The 20,132-nt window shown below is 44.1% G+C and overlaps 1 long non-coding RNA gene across 3 annotated transcripts in view; it reads right to left on the bottom strand.

The window, feature by feature from the left end:
* The window catches only part of LOC126961466 (uncharacterized), a 151,928-nt gene that overhangs the window by 24,676 nt on the left and 107,120 nt on the right, over nt 1-20,132 (bottom strand). The window lies entirely within an intron of this gene.

The following is a 20,132-nucleotide window of genomic DNA, read 5'->3' as shown; positions in this document are numbered from 1 at the left end:
TACAAACAGCATATTTAAGTGGATAGTGGAATTAGAGAAATGTTTGAAGTCAGACTGACTTGAGCTCAAATTTCCTTCACAACTTAAGAGTTATGAGGCCTTAGACAAGCATCCCAACCTTGTTGAGACTAGTATTCTCATCTGCAAAATGGAATAATATTAATGCCATATTTGAAATATTGTAGGGATTAGAGAATGCATATAAAAGGATTATAAACATATTAGGTACTCATTATGAGGAAGTTATTGTTACTATTTCTTCTCTTAATTATTTCCTTCCTTGGGACCCTTTTCTCCCCTGTAATTTTATCCTTATAGCTTAGTATGCTTTTTCTTTTTTTAGTTAAACAGTTAAAGTTTATGAATTTGTTTCTCAATCCTGCTTGGCCTCCTTTCATGCTTTGATAAGTACTCATTATTTTCTAAATGACGTATTACAGCCATTTCTCAATATCTGAATGATATTGGTTCCAGGAGCCCACTGCAGATGCCAAAATTTGTGGATGCTCAAGTCCCTGATATAAAATGGTGTAGTATTATATACTACCTACATATGTCCTCCCATATACTGTTTTTTTAAAACAAACAAACAGTGTCTCGCTCTGTCGACCAGGCTGCAGTACAGTGGCACGATCCCAGCTCACTGCAACCTTCGCCTCCCAGGTTCAAGCGATTCTCCTGCCTCAGCCTCCTGAGTAGCTGGGATTACAGGTGCATGCCACCACGTCCTGCTAGTTTTTTTGTATTTTTAGTAGAGACGGGGTTTCACCGCATTGGCCAGACTGGTCTCGAACTCCTGACCTCAGGTGTTCTGCCCGCCTTGGCCTCCCAAAGTACTGGGATTACAGACATGAGCCACCGCACCCAGCCCCATATACTTTAAATCATTTCTAGATATAATATCTAGCACAATGTAAATGGTTATTATATTGTTTGGGGAATAATGATAAGAAAAAAAGTCTATACATGTCAGTTACAGGCCTAACTACATAGTACACACCAGCAACAACATAAACTTTTCTGGATTTTTTTCTGAATATTTTTGATTTACAGTTGGTTGCATCTGCAGATGTGGAACCCACGGATAGGGAAGGCTGACTGTTTTCTATTGTTTATCTTCTCCTTTGTCTAGTCATTACAATACTCCTTTCTTTTTTTTTTATTTTTTTTAGATGATTTCTCACTCTTGTCCACCAGCCTGGAGTGCAACAGCGCGATGTTGGCTCACTGCAACCTCTGCCTCCTGGGTTCAAGTGATTCTCCTGCCTCAGCCTCCGGAGTAGCTGGGATTACAGGCACCCACCACCACGCCCGGCTAATTTTTGTATTTTTAGTAGAGATGAGGTTTCGTCATGTTGGCCAGGCTCATCTCGAACTCATGACCTCAGGTGTTCCACCTACCTCGGCCTCCCAAAGTGCTGGGATTATAGGCTTCAGCCACTACACCTGGCCTAGAATACTTCTAAAAAAAAAAATCCAAATAGTTGGGGGTATTTTGGGTTATAATTTAAATAAACTACTTTTAGTTGTATTGCATTGTGATTAGGAAATGTGGCCTACCCAACTTCTGTGTTTGTGAATTTATTGAGATTTTTTTTTTTTTTTTTTTTTTTTTTTTGAGACGGAGTCTTGCTCTGTTACCCAGGCTGGAGTGCAGTGGCCGGATCTCAGCTCACTGCAAGCTCCGCCTCCCGGGTTTACGCCATTCTCCTGCCTCAGCCTCCCGAGTAGCTGGGACTACAGGCGCCCGCCACCGCGCCCGGCTAGTTTTTTGTATTTTTAGTAGAGACAGGGTTTCACCGTGTTAGCCAGGATGGTCTCGATCTCCTGACCTCGTGATCCGCCCACCTCGGCCTCCCAAAGTGCTGGGATTACAGGCTTGAGCCACCGCGCCTGGCCTGAGATTTTCTTTATTTCTGACTACATGATTCATAGCTGGTAAATGTTCTATGGAGCTCTCAGAGAGGATTTATTTTTTGTAGAATAGAGTAGTATCAGGGGCCTCAGCTAGATCGATATTCAGGTTCACTGATGCCAGAGCGCAAGTTGGGCAACCTCCTGGGAAACCAGCTATGGGCCAGATGTGGCAAGAAGCCATGTGGGCAGCTGGGCGCAGTGCCTCACGCGTGTAATCCTGGCACTTTGGGAGGCCAAGGCGGGTGGATCACCTGAGGTCAGGAGTTTGAGACCAACCTGACCAGTATGATGAAATCCCATCTCTACTAAAAATACAAAAATTAGCCTGGCATGGTGGCAGGCACCTGTAATCCCAGCTACTTGGGAGGCTGAGACAGGAGAATCACTTGAACCCGGAGGCAGAGGTTGCAGTGAGCCGAGATCGAGATGGCGCCACTGCACTCCAGCCTGGGCAACAAGAGCGAAACTCCATCTGAAAAAAAAAAAAAAAAAAAAAAAAAGCCATGTGGGCAACAACTCAAAATCTGTCCAAACTGCGGTTGAAGCATATACAGGCACAGTGAGTGAACCAGGATGCTGGGGAGTCCATTTGGATTCCTGGGTGGAATTAGACAGTTAAGCAATAAATTGGCTGGGGAACTGGTCTTTAGAGCAAGGCTGTGCTACCAGGTGCAAGCACATAGGAACACTGATGTGCCCTGGGACTTCCCTCTTTAGCTCCGGGATCTAGGTAGCAGAAGTGATAAAATTGCCCCCATTGCCTAGGAGATGCTGTTGCTTGCTTTCCTTGTCTCTCCCAAGCAGGAAGAGAAGCTCAGGGGTGGCTCCCTGCTAAAGCAGGCAGATACGGTAGTTACAGAAATCAGTGACATTATAGGAGAACACTGGCATGAATTGTATGCCAGGCAAGTCCTCTCCACTGTCAGTGGAGAGGCCTGAGCACTGGTGCTTGGCAGAGGAAGGCGAGTGCAGATGACAGGAGTCTGCTGCTGCGGCAATCAGAGCTGATGTGCACTGGGCATCCACACTGGAGCAGACACTGTTCAGGGCTTTCTATGCATTATCACAGGCAGCTGTTCCATTATCCCATTTCACTCATGAGGAAACTGAGGTTCAGAGAGACTTTTATTAAGTGAACAGAAGAGCCAAGAAGTGAACCTGTCTGTGTGACTCCAGTGCTTTATCCTTTATGCTATGTTGCTTTTTTCCCCAAAGATCCAGGGACCAGCTATTAAAGGGCCACATCCAAGATCCTAGCCTTGGAAAGGTTATAATAGATACATATAAATACAGATTATTTTTTAAGATTGTATTGCTCAAATATATTACCAAGCTTGAGGAGCATCTGTTTGATCTGTCAGAGACTGAAATGGCTCATGAAAATTGTATTTCTGCAGTATCTTTTTCATTCTAATGGTTTGAGCTCTAGATCTTTTGTTGCTGCTTTCTTTGATACGTGGCAGTTTGCCATTGTGAGGACTTCCATTTTTTTCTGGCATGTTTATAGAAGTACTGCTTTACCTGCTGATTATTCCTCGCAGGTTGAAAGTACACATGCATTCACATACACATCCAAAGGTTTTTCAGCATATTCTCCCACCCCTGCAGTTCTGGGACCATCCATCACAGTTGCACAGACTCTTGCTTAAGTGTGATATGATCATGATATGGTGATCACAGGCCATCTTGTAATCTGTATCAAAAGCATCTTACGTCAATATTTTCTCTTCCCAGATCCAAAAGTGAAAGGATTACTGTTTCTCTACACCACCTCTGTTATCTCTTAAAATGTGGATACTTGTTCAATGTCTCTAAATGCCTCATGGGACCACAGATTCATTTTTAATGATTTAAACATACTGGTTTTTTTGTTTTTGTTGTTGTTATTGTTTTGAGATGGAGTCTCGCTCTGTCACCCAGGCTGGAATGCAGTGTCATGATCTTGGCTCACTGCAAGCTCCGCCTCCCAGGTTCACACCATTCTCCTGCCTCAGCCTCCCGAGTAGCTGGGACTACAGGCGTCCAGCACCACGCCTGGCTAATATTTTTGTATTTTTAGTAGAGACGGGGTTTCGCCGTGTTAGCCAGGATGGTCTCGATCTCCTGACCTCGTGATCTGTCCGCCTCGGCCTCCCAAAGTGCTGAGATTACAGGCTTGAGCCACTGCGCCCGGCCCAAACATACTTTTCAGTAGTTCCTGGTTAAGTCAGTTATCACCTTTTTGCAATAAAGAGACCACTGGGTACTTTTGTGTGTGGACATTCCAGAGGATGTTCAAGAGTGACCCAGATCCAGATGTAGTTTCATATTCCCTGAAACACGCACACTAAAACATATTTATCACCTTCAGACATACAATGATGAGGAATCTTTGAACACCTGGTAAAATCCTCAGAAAACGAAATCAATCCTGCTAAGCGACTGGACAAGTTAAAATGTCTAAAACACCACACCAGCTTCCAAAAACAGTTGGATGATAATCCACAAAGTCTGTTATTGTTATTGCATGATCACCTTCATTTTCCAAGAAGCTTTCAAGTCCCTTCCATACTAAGACTAGTACACGAAACAGTGATTGAATCTGGATTTGGAGTTGTTATTCTAATCTTAAAGAATCTGAATGGCCGGGCGCGGTGGCTCAAGCCTGTAATCCCAGCACTTTGGGAGGCCGAGGCGGGCGGATCACAAGGTCAGGAGATCGAGACCACAGTGAAACCCCGTCTCTACTAAAAATACAAAAAAAATTAGCCGGGCGCGGTGGCGGGCGCCTGTAGTCTCAGCTACTCGGAAGGCTGAGGCGGGAGAATGGCATGAACCCGGGAGGCGGAGCTTGCAGTGAGCCGAGATCACGCCACTGCACTCCAGCCTGGGAGACACAGCGAGACTCCGTCTAAAAAAAAAAAAAAAAAAAAAAGAATCTGAAGCTCCTTGTAAAGTAGCTGGCTCTCTGTCTGCAGGAATGACCTTCTGTCCTCCAGTGCCTCCCTTATCCAAGATGCCCTGAGTATAACACTTCTGGCCATTGTAACTATTGGACTTTTTGACATAAGTTGTTGATTTATTAGTCAGCAGGGATTTGCATACTTTGGGTGCATGAATTTTCCTGTGGTTTAGATTTGTTATTTTTAGATAAATATCCTCTTGAACCAAGGTAACAGATGTAGGAAGACAAGAGGCTGATGCTGAGATGCAAGATTGCCTTGTCTGACTTGAAAAGAAGATGGAAAATATGTATTTTCTGTAGACTGGCTTGACTTCAAAAAGGATCTTTCAGGTCATTTAAAATTTCTTCTTTCAAAATTTAGGTAAGAAAAGATTGCCACAAAACATGGATCATTGAGATATGAATCAACTGCTGTCCAGTCCATCATGACTTCCTCATCATGGACAAGGAAATTACATGGTAAATTTTTTTTCAACTATTTATTTATTTATTTGAGACAGAGTCTCACTCTGTTGCCCAGGCTGGAGTGCAGTGGCGCGATCTCGGCTCACTGCAAGCTCCACCTCCCGGGTTCACGCCATCCTCCTGCCTCAGCCTCCCGAGTAGCTGGGATTACAGGCGCACGCTGCCACGCCCGGCTAATTTTTTGTATTTTTAGTAGAGACGGGGTTTCACCATGTTAGCCAGGATGGTCTCGATCTCCTGACCTTGTGATCCACCCACCTCGGCCTCCCAAAGTGCTGGGATTACAGGCGTGAGCCACCGTGCCCCGCCAGGTCTTCGTAGCATTTCATGGTATATGTGTACTACATTTTCTTTGTCCAGCCCACCATCGATGGACACCTAGGTTGATTCTATGTCTTTGCTAGACAATTACACTTTTGATACCAAGAGTGAGCAACTTGAGATGAGAACCTCCATTGCAGAATTCTGGAAGTTATTTGTGTTTATTCATGTTGCAGGAAGATGCTACTTCTCATTTCCCAGGAAGGCAAACTTTGACAAGGATCCTTCTAAGGTAAGGCAGAACTTTCCAGGCTTGTTCAGCTGAGATCAAATTTTGTATTCCCCGAAGTGGGAGGATGCAGCTCTTTCCAACTCCTGACAGATATCTTCATCTGTTTAACAGGTAGAGTCAGAACCCTGGGCTCCCACTTAGACACGGAGGGATATGTGGTGGATCTTGAACACCATTTGCTTGCTTTCTTTGCTGCTCTATTTCCATCAGTGAATGGAATATTCCTTGCAACATCTAGGTTATGTACTAGTAGGATATCTAAATTAAATGAAGGCAATGAGTAGTTCATATACATTGAGAGTCTTGCCTAAATAGGCAAGTAGATGAGAAGGCTGGAGAAGGTCAGAGGCTCCTCTTTGGCCTGTCTTCACTTTTGGTATAACTTTTAGATTTAGTAAGTCTCACTGGTCTAGGATAATTAGGACGTAGTCTAGATCTTCCACGTGCCTTCACCAAGTTGGACTTTTTTTTTTTTTTTTTTTTGAGACAGAATCTCACTCTGTCACCCAGGCTGGAGTGACACAATCTCAGCTCACTGCAAGCTCCGCCTCCCAGGTTCACGCCATTCTCCTGCCTCAGCCTCCCGAGCAGCTGGGACCACAGGCGCCCACCACCGCGCCTGGCTAATTTTTTTGTATTTTTAGTAGAGACGGGGTTTCACCGTGTTAGCCGGGATGGTCTCGATCTCCTGATCTTGTGATCCGCCCGCCTTGGCCTCCCAAAGTGCTGGGATTACAGGCGTGAGCCACTGTGCCCAGCCAACATTAGACTTTTCTTATTGGTTAGCCTATCATCCCATGTCTAGTATGCCATTTGTCAAAGGACTACTCATGCTATTCATCTTCATCACAACTTCTTCACCTAAATCATTCTCAGCAGATGGTGTTGAAATGCTTTGGAATCACCTTCTTCCTCCTCTTACTATTTTATGTATTGTTCAGTCTCAGCAACCAAAAGAGAGATGAATAAAATCCTTTTGCAACATCAGTTTTGTTTTTCAAAAGGTTTCACTGAAAAGCTGCTGTTCATATGTTGAAGCCTCTTGAAATTTTGCTATACAAAATCTCATTTATAGAATTACCAAATTTATAGAATGAAATTACTTCCTTTAACACTTCATTCACCTTTTCCCCCTGCCTGGAATGCCTGTTGTCATCTGCCTGGTAAGTTCGTGCTTAAAGGACGATTTAACTATCATCTCCCAGCAAGCCCTTTAAAGATACTTCCTTTCCTCTACTCAGCTGAGTTTTTTTTTGTTTTGTTTTGTTTTGGTTTTTGAGACAGAGTCTCACTGTGTCACCTAGGCTGGAGTGCAGTGGCCCCATCTCAGCTCACTGGCTCACTGCAACCTCCGCCTCCCGGGTTCAAACGATACTCCTGCCTCAGCCTCCTGAGTAGCTGGGATTACAAGTGCCTGCCACCATGCCTGGCTAATTTTTGTGCTTTTAGTAGAGACAGGGTTTCACCGTATTGGCCAGACTGGTCTCGAACTTCTGACCTCAGGTGATCCACCTGACTCAGTCTCTTAAAGTGCTGGGATTACAGGCGTGAGAGCCACTGCACCCAGCCACACTTAGCTGTTCTCTACTGCTATAGAACCTCTGCTTTAGGAAGCCTTTTTTCCTCTGTGTTTTAGCATATTTTGTACATACCATTTCTATGGCACATATATTATATCACAGTTGATTATCCCACAGCCCAGATTCAGAACTTCTAAGGACTGTGTCTTCTTCTCTCTGTCATTGTAACCTAGTTCAGAATCCGGTATACTTAGCCTCTGCTCACGGATGTGTGCAGATATCTATTTGCATGAGTGCATGATAAGCTTTAAGGAAAAAGACCAGACCAAAGTCAGGCAAGGAAGATGGGGAAGACAGTAAAATGTCTGTTCCCTAAGACCTAGGCTTGATCCCTTTTCAGGAGAGGGGTTTTGGCCAAAAATGAAAGAGCTGCTTCCTTGAAGATTTTCTAGGACTTTTGGCACTGTCAGGGCTACGCTGGAACCCAGAAAGCTCTGTGCAGTACACGCCTGGGGAGAAGGGTGCCACCCATTTCTCCACCATCACTGTCTGGTTCTGGGGGTGCAGAGATGCATTGAAAGAACTTCATGAAAAATTGTTACCTTGAGGTACCAAAACGCAGCTTTGCAAACTCCCAGAGACAGTGCTCTCGGAAGAAGAAATCTCATCGATTGCTGCAACACCAAAAATAAGCAGTGACAAAGTCCAGGCTCTCTTGGAAGTGATCTGCAGGAGGCCAACATTGAAAACAAGGCCAGCCAGGAGGTTGAGGCTGCAGTGAGCTATGATCTTGTCATTGCACTCTAGCCTAGGTGACAAAGCAAGACTTTGTCTCTAAAACAAAAAACCAAAATAGGCCGGGTGCAGTGGCTAACACCTGGAATCCTAACACTTTGGGAGGCTGAGGCAGGCGGATCACCTGAGATCAGGAGTTTGAGACCAGCCTGGCCAACATAGTAAAACCCTGTCTCTACTAAAAATACAAACATTAGCTGGGCGTCATGGCGCACACCTGTAATCCCAGCTACTCAGGAGGCTGAGGCAGGAGAATAGCTCGAATCCGGGAGACGGAGGCTGCAGTGAGCCGAGATGGTACCACTGCATTCCACCCTGAGAGACAGAGCAAGACTCCATCTCAAAAAACAAACAAATGAAAACAAAAACAAGAAAACCAACAACAACAAAACTGTTTTTAACTTAAAAAGTCAACAATTTTAAAAAATTAAAAAGAGACTAGAGGAGAGTACTGTGAGCACTCAGAGCCCCTCAGAAAACTCCCAGGACAGACGGAAAGACTTGGGGACAGAGGTTAACGACCAGCCCTCTGCAGGTGGGGCCACCCCGCCAGCACCATTGGGTTTAAAGAGAACATCACCTAATTTGTACTGACTGGCGGGGCCTAGGAAATCCTGGGTTACAACTGAATAATAGTTTCGTCATTTTGAATAGGGGATATACATAAGATGCTAAAAATCACATGCATATTAGAATTATGTTTTGATTAAGTGCCTTTATAGACATGTCAAAACATTGATTAGGTGGCTCAGGGGAAGAGAAAGTTTCCCATTTCCTGAGCTTACCACCATGGAATCAATCATTTGAGTGGGCACTGAGCATGGAGTGTTCACCTTGAAAGATGAAAGTCCACAAGAGAAATGTGTTTGACAGGAGGTGGAGGAAAGGGCGGCTGTCTGGCTGCCAGAGACTTCAAAAGGGAATTTACCTTGGTGATTTCCCCGCAGTCTAGGGGCTGGCCCTTAGTTTTTCAGGTTCAGAAACTGAGAAAATTGGTTTTGTCAGCACACGGAGGTAAGATCGGTTTATCGGGCTCTCGGTCATACTCGCCAAGTTCACAAGAGACGGGTGTGTAAATCAAAATGCCACGTTATTAATTTACAATGACAAGTAAAATCAGGCAAGAGATCAGACACACATCCTGTTTCAAGCCCATTCTCTCCCTGTGGTGCAATCTAGGTGGGAAGTCAAATGATCATCAGAAGACAGCTTGGAGAGGCTGGAATCAGAGTGAGAAGAGGGAGCCGGCGGCCCCATTGGAAAGTTAAATGAAGCTGATGCTTCACTCTCCACCAAAGGGATAGGATTTTCCAGACAGGTCACTCACTCCCACACAGACCTGGACGTACATGACTCCCTCTTCCTCCTGGACACTGTTTTGTCCTGTGCCGGGCACACCTCTCGTGCTGGACATGTTCTTTGTTCGCAGTGTCAATTCCATGGATTACGTTACAACCCAGTTCTTGATCTTCTTTGACCTTGTCTCCACCCCGCCTACCAAGTGAAGCCAGGAAATGGACAGCTGTCCCAGAGTGACCCTAACTGAAGGTCTGCAGTGGCTATCATGTTCTGCTGAAGTTAGGAAATGTCATGTGATCATGTGTGATCTGGGTATAAACCAAACAACCTCCCCACCGCCAACCCAGGCTTCGCCTGCCAATCTTTGGGGCAGGTCCGGTGGTGCAGAGGCTAATGAATTGATAATGATGGGTGAGCAATACCTTTATCTCAGAATAGGGGCTGCCTCTTCTCTGTAAACCATTTGCTACCTTAATTGAACCCAGGGTAAGCTGCGGTTGGGAGCCGAATTGATGAGCACACTGCTGGAGTCCTAGAATTACAGGCTCATTCTCTGCATTGGCACTCAGACATGATACCTGAAATGCTCAGGATGTTAGCTGACACCTTTGTGAAAAGGAAAAAGTATCCTAAAGGTAACGGCTTTGGTTTGGTTTGTGGGGAAAGAAATCTTCCCTGCCTTCATAGCTTTCAGTGCTGCCTGTTTGTTCTAATGTGTTCTGACGTCCTCAGCTCAGCACTTCCTAAGACACCTCCCTCACCAACAGGATGGCCATGTCAGCCTCCACTGGGCTTAAATTATATGAATACACAGCAATGCAGAGAGCTTGCCATGTGCTAGACTCTCTTTGCAGCACTTTACATATTAATTCCTTCAACTTTCACAATAATCCTGTGATGTTTGCCACTATGACTGCCTTCATATTACAGATGGGGAAAGGAGACATGGAAATTAAGTAACTTGCCCAAGGTCACTAGCTAATAAGTAGCAGGGCCAGAATCTAAGCCATCAGCCCAGCTTCCTATCCACAGTGGTAAACAGAGCTGAAAGGTTTCTTTTTTCTTTTTCTTGTCTTTTTTTTTTTTTTTTTTTTTTTTGAGATGGAGTCTCGCTCTGTCGCCCAGGCTGGAGTGCAGTGGCGCGATCTCGGCTCACTGCAAGCTTCGCCTCCCGGGTTCACGCCATTCTCCTGCCTCAGCCTCCCAAGTAGCTGGGACTACAGGTGCTCACCACCGCGTCCGGCTAGTTTTCTTAAAAAATATTTTTAATAGAAACGGGGTTTCACCGTGTTAGTCAGGATGATCTCAATCTCCTGACCTTGTGATCTGCCTGTCTCTGCCTCCCAAAGTACTGGTATTACAAGCGTGAGCCACCGCACCTGGCCCAGAGCTGAAAGGTTTCTGTACATGTATTCAATTCTCCCCGTATTAAATTTTAGCTGATGATGCTAAAGTTGCCATCTGGGTTTCCAGGAATCTGCTTGAAAATTGGGGTATATTGGCCGGGCGTGGTGGCTGACGCCTGTAATCCCAGCACTTTGGGAGGCCGAGGTGGGCGGATCATGAGGTCAGGAAATCGAGACCATCCTGGCTAACACAGTGAAACCCCATCTCTACTGCAAATACAAAAAAACTAGCCAGGCGCGGTGGCGGGCACCTGTAGTCCCAGCTACTCGGGAGGCTGAGGCAGGAGAATGATGTGAACCCGGGAGGGGGAGCTTGCAGTGAGTGGAGATCGCACCACTGCACTCCAGCCTGGGAGACAGAGCGAGACTCCATCTCAGGAAAAAAAAAAAAAACGGGGTATATTAACAACATATATTTGCTTCTGCTGTTTGTCTATTCTTGGATAAAGGATTAATCTCCCTGGAAGTCAGTTTGTTTAAACTCAGGGCAGTAGACTACAGAATGTCTAAGCTCCCTTCTAGTCTTGACTTTCTGAGTTTACTACCGTGGTCACCACTGCCCCAATACTAGTACTTTGTATTTGCATGGAGTTTGACATTGTACATAATAATGGAATTCAACAATGTACATAATGGAGTTTAACAATGTACATAATAATGTACATACCTACATTTTATTTTATCATTAAATGGCCACTGAGCTAAAAGGTAGTTTTTATTTACTTATCTGTTTCCAGAGATAGCTGGTATAGTGCTGTGCATAGTAGGTACTTCTGATTTGCTTACTAACTTGAACTGATTCTCACTATAATCCTGTAAGATGGGCATGGAACATTATTATCTTTACTGTACAGATGAACAAACTAATGATTAGGGGGGCTTAATAAGTGACCTAAAATCATAGAGTTCCTTTTAAGCTCTCCTTTATTTCCTTTCATCCATCCCTCAGTGGCATGGTGAATGCACCTGTCCTCCTACAGAAACAAATTCTCAAGCAATAAACAACAGTACAGAGTTTATTTCCTAGGTAGCTGTCTGCCAGAGAAACAAGAAGATTATGCCTGGCATAATGTGTAACTTTTCTAGCTACTCATTTAACAGAACAAATTGTCCTAAGGTGGTTTTTGTGGAGCTATGAAGCGACTGAATGCTGTGAGTACATGTCATTTTCAAATTGCATAATTGGTAGCTAAAGATGAACTTTTGATTGCATTTTGTTTACTGAATTAGAACTTCTCAGTGTTGAACAATGATTCATGCAACATCGCTGAGGAGCTTTGTGCAATAAAAAGATAGCTCAAGTGACTCAGACTTCAACATCTTACAGTGTGTGTATGTGACTCCTTTTTTGTTATGGGGTAAAGTAGTCCAAACTTCTGCAAACCACAAATCTAATAGAGATGAAAACAGCAAGTTAAATACTGGATCCAAGTTAAAAATTTGGTCAAGTAGGGTGTTATATAGATTCATTAATGACTTTTGCCACCAAATTTTTTCCAAAGACATACTCTTTGCACATGGAGGACAAGAGCACTAATGATCTTAAAATCATCCTGAAGTTTAATTCCCTGAGGTTCTGTTCTCTGGGAACTGTTTAGCTCTTCCAAGCTTCACATTCTCTAGACTTTCAAAGGGATGTCGGCCTCAGATGGGATGATCCTCTGGGAAAACAGAGCTCCATAAATACATCAAGTCTAATTATCAGCATGAAAAACCCTTTTTGATGATGCCTGGGGGTAGTGAGGATCGGAACACAGGAGGAAAGGAAAGGGCGGAAAGAGATGAGAGCTGAAAGAACCCTGTTAGCTGGAACGCGGCCCACGGCCCATCCAAAGGAAAAGCGTAGACATTTATGTTTGGCTATTAGTTATTTGTGTGCTTGTTCTTCTTCCTCGTGAAATAGCTGGACTCCTCTGCAACTGCTGTGCTTTTTCTCTCCTTTCTTTTCTTTTTCTTTTCTTTTCTTTTTTTATTTTTATTTTTATTTTTTTATTTTTTTTATTTTTTTTTTTGAGACGGAGTCCCACTCTGTCTCCCAGGCTTGAGTGTAGTGGCGCGATCTCAGCTCACTGTAAGCTCCACCTCCCGGGTTCACGCCATCCTCCTGCCTCAGCCTCCCAAGTAACTGGGAATACAGGCATCCGCCACCATGCCCGGCTAATTTTTTGTATTTTTAGTAGAGACACGGTTTCACCATGTTAGCCAGGATGGTCTTGATCTCGTAACCTCGTGACCACCTGCCTCAGCCTCCCAAAGTGCTGGGATTACAGGCGTGAGCCACCGCGCCTAGCCAACTGCTGTGCTTTTTCAAAAATGCCTTTGTGGGGCAAGAAATAAATATCTAGACATAGTTCTAGTGGGATATTCTATATCCCATTCACTCACAGAAGTTCCTAGGCTCAGCTAATAGATTGTGAGCCACTTGAGGGCAGGGACATTTTGTTTGACATCTCTAGCTCCTTTTTTCTCTGAATTCCTTCTTACTCTCCACAATCAGGTTCACATTGTTTCTTGAAGGAATCTTCAGCTGAGTTCTAAATAATTTTTTAATTAGAAAATAAGGTGTAGGTCAGGTACAGTGGCCCACGCATGTAATCCCAGTACTTTGGGAGGCTGAGGCAGGAGGACTGCTTGAGCCCAGGAGTTCGAGACTAGGCTGGGCAACAAAGGGAGACTCCATCTCTACAAAATAAAAAACTAGTGGGCATGGTGGCCCGCACCTATAATCCCAGCTACTCAAGAGGCTGAGATGGGAGATCACTTGAGCCTGGGAGGTCGAGGCTGCAGTGAGCCATGATTGCATCACTGCACTCCAGCCTGGGTGAAGGAGTGAAATCCCATCTCACAGAAAAAAAAAGGAAAAGAAGAAAGAAAATAATGTAATAATATGTCTTCCATAAATAACATTTCAGTTCACATGTTCAAGAGCTGCTGAAGGGTAATAAAACTAGGTATTTTATGGCTTTTGTTGCCATTGTGGGTTAATTTTTCTCTTCACATTGTATCTGTTAATTAGTTATTTCTTATAGGAATACTTATTATTTATTAATTTATTATTTTTGAGACCAGGTCTTGCTCTGTCCACCAGGTTACGTTGCAGTGGCATGATCACTGCTCACTGTAGCCTCAACCTCCTGGGCTCAGGTGATGCTCCCACTTCCGACTCTCGAGTAGCTGGGGCTACAGGTGTGTGCCACCGTGCCCAGCTAGTTTGTGTATTTTTAGTAGAGACAGGGTTTGCCATGTTGCCCAAGCTGGTCTTGAACTTTTGAGCTCAAGCAATCCATCCACCTCGGCCTCCCAAAGTGCTGGGATTACAGGTGCGAAACGCCACGCCCAGCCTCTTACAGGAATACTTACTGCATCGATTAGGTATTGCTGCGAAAATGCCTCACAACAAACCACCCTGAAGCACAGTGGATTACAACAACCATCTTGCATTCTCATGGGCTGTGGGTCACATGGAGGTGGCTCACAGAGGCTAGACTCAGCCCAATGGCTCAGCTTTAAGCTGCAGGCCCATCTGGCTGAGGAAGTTCCTGCTCCCTGGGTCTTTGTCCTTGGGCTGCGGGTCAACAGTTCCCCCAGAGGAGCTCTTTTCCTGGTGATGGCACAAGTACAAGAGGCCAAGCAAAAAACCAAATGCCTTTTAGGGCTTGTTGTGGGTTGAACTGTGTGGCCCAAAAAGATATGTCAAAGTCCTAATCTCTGCCTACCTCCTACCTGTGACTGTGACCTAATTTGGAATAGGGTCTTTGCAGATGTAATGAAGTTAGGGTGAAGTCATACCCGGGGTGGATTGAAATCCAGTGACTGGTGTCCTTATAAAACGAGGGAAATGTGGACACAAACACCCAGGGAGAATGTCTGGGGACAGTGAAAGCAGAGATGACAGATAACTGACAACCAAGAGGCACCAAGTATTGCCTGCAACCATCAGAAGCCAGGAGACAAATGTGGAACAGATTCTCTCTCTGAGCCTGCAAGAAGAAACCAACCCTACCAAAGGCTTTATTTTGGATTTCTGGCCTCCAAAACCACCATGAGAGAATACGTTTCTGGTTTTTTCGTTTCTTTGTTTTATTTTTGAGACAGAGTTTCACTCTTTTTGCCCAGGCTGGAGTGCAATGGCACGATCTTGGCTCACTGCAACCTCTGCCTCCCAGGTTCAAGTGATTCTCCTGCCTCAGCCTCCTGAGCAGCTAGGATTACAGGCACCCACCACCATCCCAGCTAATTTTTTTTTTTTTTTTTTTTTCATTTTTAATAGAGGCGGGGCTTCACGTTGGCCAGGCTGGTCTCGAACTCCTGACAGATGATCCACTCGCCTCGGCCTCCTGAAGTGCTGGGATTACAGGTGTGAGCCACTGCACCCGGCCCATTTCTGTTGTTTTAAGCCACTAAATGTGTAGTAATTTGTGATGGCAGTCCCAGGAAACTAACACAGGATCTAAGCCATCACTTCTGCCCACATTTCATTGGCCAAGCAAGGCACACGGCTAAGCCCCAAAATCAAGGAACAGAAAGAACATACTGAAGAAAATATTTTTTTAAAAAATAAAAAATAATAATAAAAAAGAAAGAACATGCTGAACTATTATGAGGCACATGGATATAGGGAGGGGTGCGAAGCTGGGGATAGTACTTTGATCCGCCATGCAAAAGATTCAGATTGGTGTTCTGAAGCATCTTTAGGCTGGACAGCAGAATCTAATGGCTAATAACATGGGTCTTATATTAAGAAAAGGTTGAGCTTGAATCCTTATTCTAGCACTTCCTAGCTGCATCATCTCAGGCGGATTATTTAACCTTCAAGCATCAGTTTATTTGTAAAATAAAAATAATACCTATCTTACAGGGCTCTTATTAATACTGATAGATGAGTTAAAAAGGAATTATTTAGGCAGATAGTGAGGGTAAGGAAGACCTCAGTAAGATTTTCCTTTTAATGAAAAGCAGCCCCCAAATCATTTTCTTTTCTAACAAAGAGCAGCCTGTAAAATCAAGCTGCAGACATAGACAAGCAAGCTGGAAGCTCACATGGGTGAATGCTGACAGCTGTGCCATGAGGAAAAGGCTGCCTGGGACTAGGCATGTTCAAAATGGCGGCTGCATCTTCCGTTCTCCTTTCCAGCCAAGTGTACAGAAGGGAGGAGACAACATGGCCTGAGCCAGGCAAAGACTCCATTTGCATAGTAAGATTAGGGTGGGGTGGCCAGCTTCCTCTTGTACTATGTAAATGTCACACTTGGTCCAACCAGTCTGTGAGCCGTATGTAAATCAGATACCACCTTCTCAAGCCTGTCTATAAAATTCAGTGCACTCCGCCACAGGCCAGAGGTCCCACTCAGGCGCCCCTGTCTCTCTCACAGAAGAGACAGCTCTTCTCCTTTCTCTAGCTTTTGCCTATTAAACCTCTGTTCCTAAACCTACTTCTTGTGTCTGCCTCCTTGATTCCCTTGGTGTGAGACGATGAACTCCAAGTATTTATCCCAGACAATGATGCCACTTCAATATTACATGAATTGATATTTGTGGAGTGTTTATTTCACTTGTGAATATATAGTAGGGGCCAATAAATGCTGCCTGTTACCATGATTATTGCTACAATAATACAGCAGCAAAGGACTTGGAAATATAGGTAGTATTTTTCTACTGGGACTTGAGAGGTGAGAGAAAGACTGGCTATGCCAAAGGGAATATTTAAATGTTGATTTGTGAAGCACAGTTTAAGATATGTGAATGATCAATTGGGTGGGCCTGGCTTGCATCTCATGAAGAAAAGGAAGAGCTTGTTTGCTTGGAGAATACCTACTGAGTTTCAGAGGTCTTTAAAGTGAATACAAAGGAGGGTGAGATCAAGTTCCCAACTACAGAGGAATCATGATGGGGGCTTTTCAGAAAATTCACACAGGAAAACACTGAAGGAGGAAGGTGGGAAGGTACAAACATGACTTGAAGCTTAGCCATGTAAATGCCAACATATAGAGCCTTAAGGTTAAGTGGTTATAACATTAAAATACAGTGTCAGGAACTGATAACCTCAACCTATAAGATGGAACTCGGGATTTTATTTTATTTTGGTTTTTGAGACAGAGTCTTGCTCTGTCCCCCAGGCTGGAGTACAATGGCGCAATCTTGGCTCACTGCAACCTCTGCCTCCCAGGCTCCAGTGATTGTCTTGCCTCAGCCTCCCAAGTAGCTGGGACCACAGGTGCACACCACCGTGCCTGGCTAATTTTTGTATTTTAGTAGAGATGGGATTTCACCATGTTGACCAGGCTGGTCTCGAACTCCTGGACTCAGGTAATTCACCCACCTTGACCTCCCAAAGTGCTGGGATTACAGGCATGAGCCACCGTTCCCAGCCCTACCTTTCTTTATATTCTGTTCCCACTGCCTAAAAGTGGATAGATTACTTCTATCTTTATGAGCATGGGAAATTTTTGCAAGAAGGTTTCCCTGAGACTGAAGTGGATGGTGATCAGAGCCAGCTGTTTGGTGCTGAAGGGCAAAGAAGCCTGGACTTAGGTGGCCCATGATACAGAATTAGGACATGAGCCAGAAGATACATAAACAATCTATGCTTTTACCAATTTGCAAGCAAAGTCACACCTTTGTTCAAGGAATAATAACTGCCTTTTTGTTACATGTACTGACTTCATTTCCTGAACCGATTATGCAGTTTTGCACCTTTGAACCTTTGAAGAGGCTGTTTCACTGCTTGGAATATTATTTCTTCTCCCCTCCACCTGCTAGACTTCTACTCTTCCTTCAAGGCTCGGCCTGAGTGGCATCCTTCTTTTGCAGTTTCTTCTGTCTCCCTGACCTGCTGTGAGCCCTCTGGGGCCAAGATAGTGGCTTCCTAACCTGGTCTGGGCACTTTAACATAAGCACAGGACTTGGCACAAGGTAAATATCAGTGCATGTTGAATTGCTGTACACACAAATACAAGTCCGTAAGTGAGTCACTAGAAAATGATCAAAATGTAATCAGCAGAACACTGGGCTATTTGTCTAGTGTTTTGGAAGAATGCTATTGCTTATTCTAACTGAAAAGCAAAAGTTAAAGATGCGTGCAACCTATTTTCTTTTGAAGGAAAATTTGTCTTGCTGCTTTTTTGCAATGAAGTAAAATATGCTTGTAAAACAATCTGTTCTGAGAATGGCAAATGTTTCAGGGAAATTTCAGGGGAATAAGTTCGCTGTGATTTCATTACCTAACTTCCCTTAAAGATGACTGAAAAGACGAAATACGATAGAGATGAGGGGAATGACTCCAAATATTACAGAGGAGAGCAGAATAGCTGAGCAGGAATTTGTCATTAAGAAAGATTTATGCAAATCTCAAGAGCACCTTAAAAGTTAATCTTAAAAAATTCCCTTTAGTCTGAGCAGATTGCGATTAAGAAAATCGTTTTGGCTAAATCCATGGAAAAATAAATTTTATTACATAATTTAAAGGAAAATAATATATACTTGTAATTGTAGTTTAGGATTTATTGTTTTAGGTAAAGTCCTGCAAAAAATGTTTTTCACTGCTCTATCTTGCCTACGTGTTTTCTAGGTTATTTGTGAAAGTCCTTATTTCAGCTAAAATATGTTAGTTATAATAAATCATTCAAAATTATTTTTCAAGCAACATATTTTTTTTTTAGGAAAAACACGTGTTCTTTTTGGAAGATGAGCCAATTAAATGTTGGATTGTCAGTCATAGACTAGGAAACGATGAGATCTAAATATACAGTTGCTTAGGTAGGTATAGAACAAAAGCAATTATCACATATAAATCTTATTACTTGACTCAGACCCTTGCTCTAATCAACTAAGAAGAAAATAAATCACCACATTTGGAGATGTGAATTTTACATATTTATCTATTTCATACTTCCTGCACAGGGTATGAAAAGAGTGAACAGGCCGGGCCCGGTGGCTCACGCCTGTAATCCCAGCACTTTGGGAGGCTGAGGCGGGCGGATCACGAGGTCAGGAGATCGAGACCATCCTGGCTAACATGATGAAACCCCGTCTCTACTAAAAATACAAAAAATTAGCTGGATGTGATGATGGGCGCCTGTAGTCCCAGCTACTCAGGAGGCTGAGAGGCAGGAGAATGGCATGAACCCAGGAGGCGGAGCTGGCGGTGAGGCGAGATCCCGCCACTGCACTCCAGCCTGGGCGACACAGAGAGACTCCATCTCAAAAAAAAAAAAAAAAGAAAAGAAAAGAGTGAACAATAACTTTCCTGTTTTTTTGATTTGTTGTTGTTTGTGAGACGGAATCTCTCTGTCACCCAGGCTAGAGTGTAGTGGCACAATCTCAGCTCACTGCAACCTCTGCCTTTCGGGTTCAAGTGATTCTCCTGCCTCAGCCTCCCGAGTAGCTGGGACAACAGGCAGGCAACATCACACCCAGCTAATTTTTGTATTTTTAGTAGAGATGGGGTTTCACCATGTTGGCCAGGATGGTCTCAATCTCCTGACCCGCCCGCCTCAGCCTCCCAAAGTGCTGGGATTATAGGTGTGAGCCTCCATGCCCAGCCAATGAACAGTAACTTTAAGTCCACACCAGACATACGGTGGCAATGTGGCCTCCTCCAAAGCTGAGGTGGCTCTGTGCTATTGTCTCTTCTCCTTTGAGGACTTTCTATGTAGACCTTAGAGATAAAGTTAGACTAGAGTCAAATTTAAGAATAGGAAGGATTTTAAAAGATGATTTACAAGAGCTGCCATGTATTGGGTGCCTACTATGTTCTAGTAGCTGAAAAGCTTTTCATGTGCATTGTTTCATTTAGATCTCAGAACAACCCTATAAAGTTACTATTATCAGCTCCAGGCTCACAGATAAGGAAAGTAAGGCTTAAAGAAGTAAATGCTGTCAAGTTTTAGAGCTGTGGTAGCATTGATTTTCTTACGCCTGTTTGGCGAGTGGGAGGGAGTCTTTTACTGCCACTGCCCGCAAGCTCTGGGTTCTTGTCCATGTCCAACAAGAAGGCACACAGACACTGGAGAGTTGGATTTATTAAGGAACAGAAAAGCTCTAAGCAGAGAGAGGGAACCCAAAAGAAGGTTGCCAGCTATAAGGCTGAATCTAGGGTTTGTATGGACTGGAAAGGGGAGGAGTGTGCTCACTGGTCTGCAGGCCATCTTGGAGAAAGTGCCACTCAGAAAGAGGTATGCCAGTGTAAAGAACCAACTGAAGGCAGAGGTGAAGGCTTGGCCTGGGAACCAATT

Source organism: Macaca thibetana, chromosome 8 (assembly GCF_024542745.1).
Source record: "Macaca thibetana thibetana isolate TM-01 chromosome 8, ASM2454274v1, whole genome shotgun sequence".
NCBI lineage: Eukaryota > Metazoa > Chordata > Mammalia > Primates > Cercopithecidae > Macaca > Macaca thibetana.
The sequence above is the reverse complement of the archived record's forward strand: the minus strand, read 5'-3'. Positions and strand labels throughout refer to the sequence as shown.